We start from the raw sequence: 11,988 nt of genomic DNA, 5'->3' as shown, positions 1-11,988 counted from the left end.
AGCCAATGGAGGTCATTAACCTGTATATGGGGATCACAACTAGCCACATACTGACAGTTTTAAAATGTCTATGTTATCTATGTTTTATTGCATTTTTATTTATTTTGTTAACCTTTTCTAATTATATTTTAATCTTGTTCCTGCAGCACTCGGAAGGGCTGTAAGTCCCATGCAGCCCAAGGGCCCTTTGTTTGATGTCTCTACCCTAAGGCACTCTTGATCTCTAAACCTTTGTCCCTGCTACTTTCTCTGGGCCCTAAGACAGTGGCCCAAGGATTCTGAATGCATTCCTGGGTAAAGGGACTTATTTACATTATCTGCAACGTTTCCCATCTTTACCAAGAAGGCCTGGTAAATAACGTCCATCAACACACTGCTAGATTGTAAGCTCTTTGAGGGCAGGGACTCACCTTTCTTTAATCCCCAGGGCCTGACACCTGATTGCCATTTAATAGGTAATTTGGACTCACTGACAAATATGTTGGCAAGTTTCTGTCTTTCCCGTGTGGGACTAGGAAACACGTCCTGGAGAAATTCATTCATGTTCAGTCTTTGCATATTTGTTGTTGATATGGAGATTAACCAGAGCCTGGTCCCTTCCAGGTGCTAAAGCATTGGTAAGTGTAAATAAAATTCATCTTGGGACAGGAGGATTTCAAAAAGGCCATAACATCATGGAGAGCTCAAGGATTTTTTCAAAACAATCAAAAATTATACTTTTGGTCACCTTTCCTTGCACTTTTAGGAATTAAAACATGGTCTTACAAATATGGATCTTGCAAACAGCAGATGCAGATCATTTCTGTCCAAATTTACAAGGACGCTTACAGATTCCAGTGCTTCATCAACAAAAGAGGAGTTTCCGCTAACTGGAGACTGATAAGTTAACTGCTGAGTAACTTTTTCGACAAATTGGACTTAAGGTCAAAGAAACTAATGCTTACTGATCTGACCCAGTCATAACACACACACACACACACACACACACACACACACACACCAGGGTTAAAAGTATAAGAGGACAATTGAAGCTAACGTTACAAAAAGGCATTGCTGTTATTTCTATGTTTTCTTGTATTTTATTTATTTTTAAAATATTTTATTAGATTTTGATTCCTTATAACCAAAAGGAAAATCTTCAAAATAACACAAAGGTGAGCACTGAGCAAGGGTCTCATTTCACAGAGGGTTCCTCTACAAAGGGAATTGATAAAGGAACAGAAATAGCTAGAGTTGGTGACTCCTGAATAACATCTGAAGAGACCCAAAAGGCAAAGGCACAGGTGTGCCAGGGCTGGGAAAAGTTATTTGAGAATGACTCTTGAATGAGATCTCAGCTTCCACAAATTTAAAATATTCCTCAAACAAGCAGCAAGTCCCTGGATGGCCATGGTTTAGAGGATGTGAATCACTGGTCTGAACAAACAGAAGGAAAGACAAGCAACACAACAGTCTTGTGAACATTCATGTCTGTGGATCAGGAAAGAATTGTGATTGGTTGCCACCTTCCATTCCGAAATGGTAGTTTACAAAGTGTAATGTCCTGAATGGAAGGAGGAGGAGGAGGAAGAAGACTGGGAAAATTGGAAGATAGTATGTTAGAAACTAGGCATAGACCAACATCCGACACCATATACCAAAATAAAATCCAAATGACTACATGATTTATATATAAAGGCTGATACTATAAACAAATTAGGGGAGCGAGGAATAGTTTATCTGTCAGATTTATGGACAATGGAGGAATTTATGACCAAACAAGAAATAGAGAATACTGTGAAATGCAAAATGGATAATTTTGATTATATTAAGTTGAAAAGTTTTTGTACAAACAAAGCCAAGATTAGGAGGGAAGCAGAAAACTGGGAAATAATTTTTACAGCTAGTATCTCTGATATAAGTCTTATTTCTCAAATATATAGAGAACTGAGTCAAATTTACAATTCAAGTCATTCCCCAATTGATAAATTGTCAGAGGGTGTGAACAGGCAGTTTTCAGAGGAAGAAATTAAAGCTATCTATAGTTAAATGAAAAAAGAAATGTTCTAAATCACTAATGATTAGAGAGATGTAAATAAAAACAACTATGAGGAACCACATCACACCTATCAGATGGGCTAACATGACAAAACAGGGAAATGATAAATATTTGAGATGTGGGAAAGCTGGAACACCAACACATTGTTGGTGGAGTTGTGAGCTGATTCAACCGTTCTGGAAAGTAATTTGGAATTATGCCAAAAGGGCTATAAAAATGTGCATACCCTTTGATCCAATAATACCGCTTCTAGGTCTGTATTCCAAAGAAACCATCAAAGTGGAAAAGGGACCCACATGCACAAAACTATTTATAGCAGTTCTTTTCTGTGGTGGCCAAGAACTGAAAATTGAGAGAATGTCCATCAATTTGTGAGTGACCAAACAAGTCATGGTATATGAATGTAATGGAATACTACTGTGTTATAAGCAGCAATGAACAGGCAGACTTCAGAAAAACTTGGAAAGGCTTATATGAACTGATGCTGAGTGAAGTGAACAGAACCAGGAGAACTTGGTACACAGTAACAGCCACAGTTTGTGATGACTGACTTTTATAGCCTTAACCCTTCTCAGCAATGCAAGGACCTAAAAAAATTCCAAAGGACTTAGGATGGAAAATTCCATCCATGTCCAGAGAACAGACTATGGAGTCTGAATGCAGAGCAAAGCAGACTATTTTCTTTTTTATTTGGTTTGTTTTTTCTTTCTTATAGTTCCTCCCATTTGTTCTAATTTTTCTATACAATAAGACTAATGTGAAAATATGTTTAATAGGAAGGTATGTATAAAATCTATATCACATTGCATGCCATTTTGGGGAGGGAGGATAGAGAAAATTTAAAACTTATGGAAGCGAATGTTGAAAACTAAAAATAAATGAATTAACTTTAAAATTTAGAAGAAGGAGAAGGAGAAAAAGGAGAAAGAGGAGAAGGAGAAGAAGAAATCTTGCATGGTTATAGCCAGAGGAAAAACTAAGAAACAAACTCAAGATAAAGGGGAAAAATGGTTCTGGCTGAGGAGATGTGAATGAAACACAGTCTGCACCACTGAAGGGAGGTCCTGCACATAGGAGATCACTGATTCATTGAAGAACCAAGACTGCCTCCAGTGTCTTTCAGCAAGCATATGATGACTGAGTGTTCTCCTTGAGGTGAGCATTGCATTCATTAGTACTTGTCATGCCCCCCCCCCCACTTCTTTGACCTTCACTCATGCCTTCCAGTAAATCAAGATGTCTACCTAAGATACTGGGGACCTTCCTCACATCTGCTCATCATCACATGGATGTCAGTGGCACCTTTGCTTCATGGATATCAGTGCCTCACCCACTGTTTGAGATTCAAGGTCTCTCTCCAGTGTAATTCCATCCTCATTACAGGAAAAGATACCTGCTCAAGCCTGTGACATGGCTTTCCATGGACCACTGGGTGTTCTTCAAAATCATTTATTTGGGTACTGAGGAATTCCATAATTCAAAGCTAGTGACCATTCCCAGAAATATCTACTGCACTGAATTAAACTGAAATTACTAAATTGAATGGATTGTACTGTTTATTTCATAGGTTTCCAGTCATAGAATTGGGCCCAGCAGTTAACAGGGGAGAAGGGAATTCCTGTTTGAATCACTTAGAAAGATGGCAGGGCAATTAGTCAACAAGCATGTATTAAACTCCTCCTCCATGCCAGGCACCATGATACCCTCTGGAGATACAAAGAAAGGCAAAGCAAAGCAAAACAAAGTTCTTGCTTAGTGGAAGTCTACAGGTGTGGGCAACGCATGAGCAACTATATGCAAATGTGATTTAGATAGGATACGTGGGAAATAATCAACAGAGAGAAAGTCTTAGTCACAGTGGCCAATGAGGCCAAGTGGCCAAGAAGAGCCACTGAGAACCATAGATGGGTAGCAGGTGCAGAGGCATCTATCTTGCTTCCTCTTTCAACTCCCTTCCAGTATTGTGGGTCGACAACCCACTACCCTTGTGCTCTTGATAATTTTGGATAATAAGTGTAAGCAAGGCCTCTCTGTAGTCTCCTGAGAGATGGAGATCTCTGTTGGATATGAAAACAAATGATGCTTTATACTCTTGTCTCTCTCCTCCTAGAGAGAGACTTTGTCTGCAGCCTTGTATCCTGGCACAAGCCCCCAGGCACCTCTTTGAACAGATGAGGGGCCCCTCCTTCCAAACTAATCAATAATTGTGTATTGATTGGTTGCCTATGTCAAACCATTCCAGAGGGTACATGGAGAGATAAAATTTTTTTTCTAAGTCATGTCCAAAGGACCACAATCAGAGGAAAGTGCATTTATCCAAGATTTCATGAGACCTACAGATAGGAGAGACTTAAAGACCAGGTCTAAACTCCTTCATTTTACAGGCAAAAGAAAACTGAGGCCTAGAGAGATGAAGTGATTGGCCTCCAGGTAGGGTGAAAGGGTTGAGAATGGAAAGGGATCTTAAAATCATGTCGTGTTGGGTCCAGAGACACTCTCAGGACTGGACATTTTTTTGTGGTGTCATATTCTCTGCCTTCAGTTCAATTCAAAATGGTGGCAATTTCAAGTTCTGAAATATCAGAGACTGTGTGATTCAGTTTGTGTCACTAACTTCATCTATAAAATGAGAAGGTTGGACCAGATGAACTCTGGTGCTTTCCAGCTCTCTGTTTGCGTGTGTGTGTGTGTGTGTGTGTGTGTGTGTGTGTGTGTGTGTGTGTGTGTGGTGTGTAAAAGAGCTACACTAGACTATGGACTTTATTACAGTTTATGGTTTCTTGTCTTTCTTGTGCCAGAATAAATATTAAATCATTTCCTATACTATGCCTGGTTTGCCTACATCAGGACATGCTGTTAGTCAACAAAGGTAAGGAAGGTGGGAGGGACAAAGGGCTGCCAAATTTCAATGACATATTGTTTAAAATGAGGACCCTGCTGCTAAACTTATAATCCTTCCATTTTGCCTCCAGGAGTTAGATTAGTTTTCTGTTGGGGTGTGTGTGTGTGTATGCGCATGCATGCACCCACGAGCGTGTATGTGTGTGTGTGTGTGTGTTGGGGAGGGGACAATTTATGGGATGTGAAACACCTTCCAAGATATTGCTGAGTACGTGCCTTGAGGCCTCAGCTCCGCAAACCAACAGTTATTTCTGTTCTCTCTCTCCAAGACGATTCATTTACTTTCCCCATGGACCAATGGGACATGATAATCAGTCAACATTCACCAGCAGGATAGGGGACGTGAAATGGAAACAGAGGCTGGAAGGAATTGGGAAGGAGACTGATCATCTGAATCAATTATCCTTCACTATATAGAATAAGCAGCACACGGAGCCATTTCAAGTAGGAATTGAGCAACCAATGACATCCTGGGCACCATTTAGGTCTAATGCAGTCTGCTATGAAGTTAAAATCCAATGGCTTATGTTATTCAAAATGAGGATATTTCTGCTAAAAGCTATAATCTCTTCATTTGGCAGTAATTTCATGAGGGAGAGTGTACTAATATTCAGATGGGAGAGGAAAGAAGGGAGAAGGGAGCTCAGAATTCTATAAGACAGAAGTGTGGGGGGAGAGAGAGAGAGAGAGAGAGAGAGAGAGAGAGAGAGAGAGAGAGAGAGAGAGAGAGAGAGAGAGCTCTACGTTCTAATGGCCAACCCAATTGATGCAGATCATTGATGAAGGGAGTGAACCAGAAAGGTAGCTGGGACATAGGCTGTGGAGAGGTCAAAATGCCACAATGGGGACTTCAGTTTGTATCTTTACCAACAGGAGACATTGGACAGAAAATGACATGATCAGATCTGTGTTTTAAAAATATGAATTTGGAAGCTGTGTAGGGGAAAAGTTTAAGAAAGAAGGAATCAATGTGCAGATGTGAGATTAGAAAAGAATTCATTTTATATACACAGGAAGGCTAGGTAGCATTTAATCATCACCTTATTGTATCTAACCAAATTCAATAAGAAAGCTGGAATGCTTTTGGGGGGAGGGAAGGGGGAGGGAGAAGAAGAACTTTTCTCCTCCTTAGTAGGAAAATTAGGGGGCCAGGTGTCAAATCCCCAGAATCCAGCCTAACAGACTCTAAGAAATCCATCCTTCTGTCCTTTGAGTGGAACATGCCCAGTAATTAGCAGATAGAGTTACCAACCCTGGGAGAGCCTTTTATTTGGTTGTGGGGAATGGGGGGAGGTGGGTAGAAAACTGGTTTAGCTGTAATCCAGAAACCCTTCTAATGTTACAGCTTCCATGGGGCATCCTGCTGTAACAACTTCCTAGGGATCAGGGCGCCTTGGGGAGATTTGTGAAGTCCTTTAGGACACCATATGGAGGCCCAGTGCAAAACTGCAGCCCTGGAAGGATGACGAGGAGCTAAGGGAACAGAAAGGGAAGTGATGGTGGAAATAGCTCTACTGTTTGCTTTCTGGGCTGACCTAGAAGTGAAAAAACAGAGGAGGGACACAACTATTGCTGAATGAATCACCGGGAAGCCAAAGGCCAACAGAGCTTTCTAGAAGACAGTGGCCCTCTCCCACCCACCCCTCACCTTCTCTCCCCTCCTTCCAATCAGAGGAATGAAAACTGGAGCTAAACAGGATGCCCACCAAGGCCAGACTGAGAAGCATATACCACTGGATTTCTCAGCTACTATAATCATGACTGTTCCCTGAAAAGAGGGAGTCACCCAAACGGTCATTTCTAACATGAGCTTAATTCAGATTAGGTCAATTCAATGCAGCTGATATCAACAAGCATTTATTAAGAAGCCAATCAGTCAGTAAGCATTCATGAAGCACCTACTGTTTGGCATCATGCTAAAGATGTGGAAATACAAGGGAAGGCAAAGACAATTCCTGCTTTCATGGAAGCTCACGGTTAAGAAGACCCTGTGCATATAACTCAGTCCCAATAAGAGAAATATAGGCTAAATGGGATGAAAATAACAGGGAAAAACTAACATGAAGTTAAGGGGGAGAGTGTTTTTGTCCGTTGGTTTTGTTTTTGTTTTTGTTTTTAGAAGGCAGGATTTTAGTCAAAAAGTCAGCTGAAGTATTTACCTGGCACTGGACGAGGCACTGGAAATAGAAACCAAATGGGTCTTGCCCAGTGAACCTGACACCAAACCAGGCTGACTTTTATGTTTATGTAACACTGCTTAGCGCAGGGTCTGGAACATAGTAGACACTTAATAAATTTTTATTGACTGTTGGTCGGTGTATCAACATGTCAGGGATCTGTAAATTCACTAGGATAGGACACAGCAGGACCTTTCTATAGTACGGAATGTGAGTCTTGGAGAGGAATCTGAACCGTGGAGCAAAGGAGAACCTGGTCCATGGTTTAATAAGGGCCAGGTGGATTTGAACCCAGGACTTTCTGACTGCAGTTAAGCCTGGCATCCTATCTTTACTGCCTTTTATTAAAGAGACCTGGAATACTTCCCTCCTGTCAGAAGAGAGGTGGGGGTTGGCCAGTGCAGAATGGGGCCTGTGCTGCTTGACAAGGTCTTCCACTGAGTTTGTACAGAGAATATGGAGAGAGGTGGGTAAGGTGATAGCACCTATGGGTGAACTGGGAACAGCAGACTGTAAGCCCTCTGAGGAGGAGTCTCATTTTGGGCTGTCTTTGCCCCAGCAAAGGCATCATCATAGAGGAGATTTCTTTAGGGCCTAGGTTGGGTTTCATGGCCACCAAGGTAGCTTCCAATTTTCAATCTATAATTCTGAGAGTGTTTTGTTGCTACCTATTCTCTGCTGAAAGGGAGGATTTGTTGACATCGATAATAATAAAAAAGATGCCTGATTAGAGGCATTCCTTTGTGCGGTAGGTTCATTTTTACTCTGTGGTAAATGAAGATAAAATTGACTATCATTGATCCTATTCAAATGGGGCTTTCTTCTCTTTTATGACGTAGCACCTCCTGTCTGGCCCCCAGCTCAGGCTTTCAATCAAAAGTCTCCATTCAAGGAAGTGAGGATGTTCATTTAGACTGAGTAGGATATTCACCAGAAAAAGACTCTCCTACTACCCCAAGTATAGAAGTAAAGAAAAACTCATTGAGTTGAATAGAGGGTAACCTTTCATTCTGGGCTTCTTTATAAATAATTAATCCTAAGATCTCAGAGAATACTGTGTACGCACATGCATGCGTATCTGTGTGTATATATGTACATATGCAAATGGATATATGTGTATGTACACACAAATAAACATATACACACAAAATATACATATATAGTGTTTTATGTATATTAATTCAGAATTTTAAAATTTTTAGTAGAGTGAAATCTAGCATTTTTGAAAACTTGGCTGTTTAAGCCGAGGGGGGTCATTTTAGACAATAAAGACTTAGCTTCTTAAAGTGGAAAGACTGACAGAGTTAAAATCCCCTCTCTATCATTCACTCCCTCCGTGGCCTTGGGCAAGCACCTTGGCCTCTCTGGACCTTGGTTTCTTCATTTGTAAAATGAAAGAGTTGGTTTAGATGGTTTCTGAGGCCCCTTCCACCTCTAGATCTAAAACTCTATGGCGCTTCATCTCCATGGGCCTCAGTTTCCACACATGTAAAACGAAACCTGATGAATTTTTCTTCTGCTCTTCTTTTTATTTTTGAAAGATGGGAGCCCCAGAGAGTCAAGTGCTTAAATAATTACAAAGGCACAGCTTTCCTTATTTCTCACACTTGCCTTTGATTATTGGTGATTGGAAACAAGAAAGAAAGAATCCCAGAAGAGACCCTTGTTGCTCCAAAATTATCTAGGGAGCGATGTCTCCAACTTATAAAAAGTTTTCCACTCCCAAAAAGGGAGAAAAAATGAGGTGGAGGGCACTAAAAGTTGCCTTCTGCCATTAAACCTCTGGTCTCATGTAGACTAGCATGCTTTGGGTCATGCTCCTGGGAAATCTCAGTGGACAGTGATTCTTGTTGAGGCAGAGGTTAGACCAGATGGCCTTTGGGAGGTCACTTCCAATTCTGAAAAATTGAACACATATTTTCTGTAGATTTAAAGTTACTGTACAAAATGTAAGTCAGCAAAGTCTTATTCCTGGACCTTCCTCCCCTGGAGGAAGGATGATGGCTTCTAACAGCTGGTCCAAGGTCTTCACCCAAGGGATTCCACTTGCTCACTGTCTCCTACCCTTATGACCTCCCAAGTCAGATTCCAGCTGCTTCTTAGAACACATCTTTAGATAGTGCCCAAAGTCCAGCCAGCTAAATAACATTTATTAGCATTAAGTTGGCTCTGGAAAATGAGATATAAGCCTGGTCCATGGTAGCCCACTTCACTAGGAAGTTCAAAGCCTTCTCCCAGGAGTGTTCATTTAGAATCAAACCAAACTAGAAGTCCCTTCCACACACACACACACACACACATACATACATACATACATACATACATATATATGATGGACTGGATTTGAGGTCCTCTGAGGTGCCTTACAACTCTAGGTCCAGTTAGGAAGACCAGGGTTTGAATCACACCCAAGACACTTCGGAGGGATGGGACTCAGCAGTTAATCTTAATGAATTGGTCTCCTGCTCTGTAAAATGAGAAGACTGGACTCAATGCCTTCTGAGGTGCCCATGATCTCAAAATTTAGGATCACTTAAGCTGTCATTTTGCCAGTGCAGATAACTCCTAGTGTGAGCATTTCTGTCACTACTTCAAATCACAACTCATTCATCCATTCATTCAACACATGGGGTCACTAGCACTGCTTTGACTTAAATGGCTTTCTTTGACCACAAGTAAGGTTTCAGTGGTTGGGGGCATGGTGGGGTGGGAGGAAATGGTATAAATACAAAACACAACAATAAAACTAAAATAGACCAATAGAGGATGAGTCATTTATTCACTTTCCTTCTTGATGGAGTCTCTAGACTGGCAGGTTGCAAGCAGAACTTACCTCATTTCCAGCTTAGCTTTAGACCAAAAGCTTCTCCCTTCTTCCTGAGGAGGACATGAGGTGTGTTCTAAGTGTCCATCCTGTAGGCTGGGATGATTCAGAATTGGTTGACTGGTCTGTCCCAAAGGATACACTTGTGTGGTTTAATGTCAACTCAGAAAGAGGTCTCTAGGGAGAAGGGATTCTCTCCCAAAGGAGAGAACCCCCCAGAACCTCCATTTTGTGTCTAAATGAAGGCCATCCATCCACACCTTGCCCCTACTTGGACACATCCTCATGCCGCATCATGCTTTTAGCTCCTTTTATGTGCTCTCTTCCCCCATTAGAATATAAGCCCCTTGAGATAGGGACTCTCTTTTTGCTTTTATTTGTTTCACTACTACTTAGCACAATTCTTGATAATACAACAAGAGCTGAATAAATGCTTTGTTGAACTGATTCAAAAGTATATCATGGGAACCACAAAAGGACTCCTCTACCATTTTCTAACCCACCAGCCCCTGCCCTTCCACTCCTCCAAACTAGACCTCCAAAGCCACTCCTTTCCATTTTCTACCCAGAAAGCTGGTTAACTTTAAGGAAATCAATGGGCCTATCACCTCTGAGAAGGGCCCATCCATTGGTGGCTCCATGGCTCTCTTATCAATCTCTGAAACCTCCCAGACTCTAACTTCCTTCCCTGGCTGCCTATCTCTGACAGGTGTGAAAGGGCAGTGCTGGAGGCAGAAAAACCTGAGTTCAAATTCAGCCGCAGATACTTCCTTGACGAGATTAATAAAATTAAGTATCATAATCAAATTCATAAATAAAAATAGGAGATGGATTTATGAAGGAAAAAATAGGCAGACTCTTGGCTAGTTTGATTTGAAAAAGAGAGAAAAAAATCAAATCACTAGTACTAAAAATGAAAAAGCCAAATATACCACTAAAGAAGATGAAATTAAGGCAGTTATAAAGAGCTATTTTCCCCAATTATATGTCAATAAATTTGATATTGTAAATGAAATGGATTCTAGCCCTAACCCTAAAGAATATTTATAAAAATATAAATTGCCTAGATTGGCGGAAGAGGAAACAGAATATCTAAATAGGCCTGTTTTAGAAAAAGAAATTCAGCTTGCCATAAATGAGCTTCCTAAGAAAAAAAACACCAGGACCAAACAGATTTACAAGCAAATCCTATCAAACATTTAAAGATCAACTAATTCCAATATTAAATAAATTATTTGGCACAATAGGCAAAGAAAGTGTGTGACCAAACTCCTTTTGAGACAAATATGATACTGACATCTAAACCAGGAAGAGTAAAAGCAGAGAAAAAAAATAACAGAACAATTTCAATAACGAATACAGATGCAAAAATCCTAAATAAAATGCTCGGTAAAAGATTGGAACAATATATTACAAAGATTATACATTATGAGCAAGTGGAATTTAAGCCAGGAATGCAGGGATGGTTTAACATAAGGAAAATTATTAACTTAATTGATTATATTAATAATAAAAGTTTAAATAGTCTCCTAGCATTTATAAAGCATTTTGTTTGCAAAGAATTTTACAATAACCCTGGGAGGTGAGAACTATAGTTATACCTATTTTACAGATAAGGAAACTGAGGCAAAGATATCAAGCAACTTGCCTGGGGTCACACACATCATAAGCAGACCCAAGGTCAGAACTGAACTCCATACTTCATGACTCCAGGGCCAATGCTCTATCCACTGAGCTACTCAGCACCCCTGGTAATATTTGACACTCAGATATTTGCAGAATAGCAGTCATTTCTAGAGGCTAGAGAACTAACACCTGGGAGCTCAGGAAGGGTATCACATGGAAAACTGCACCTGAATTGTACATAGAAGGGAGTGAGAGACTAAAAGAGGCAGAGGTGAGGAAAGCAACACACCCTGGCAGGGGGCACAGCCTGTGGAAAGGCTCATAGGTGGGATATGCAATGTTTCATGCAGCAAATCACTAGTAGCCAATTTAAGTAGAGCAGAGGATAAGTGAAGAAACATCATCTGAAAGGGACTTTCTTG

This window comes from Notamacropus eugenii, chromosome 3 (genome assembly GCF_028372415.1).
Source record: "Notamacropus eugenii isolate mMacEug1 chromosome 3, mMacEug1.pri_v2, whole genome shotgun sequence".
NCBI lineage: Eukaryota > Metazoa > Chordata > Mammalia > Diprotodontia > Macropodidae > Notamacropus > Notamacropus eugenii.
Note: the sequence above shows the minus strand (reverse complement) of the source record.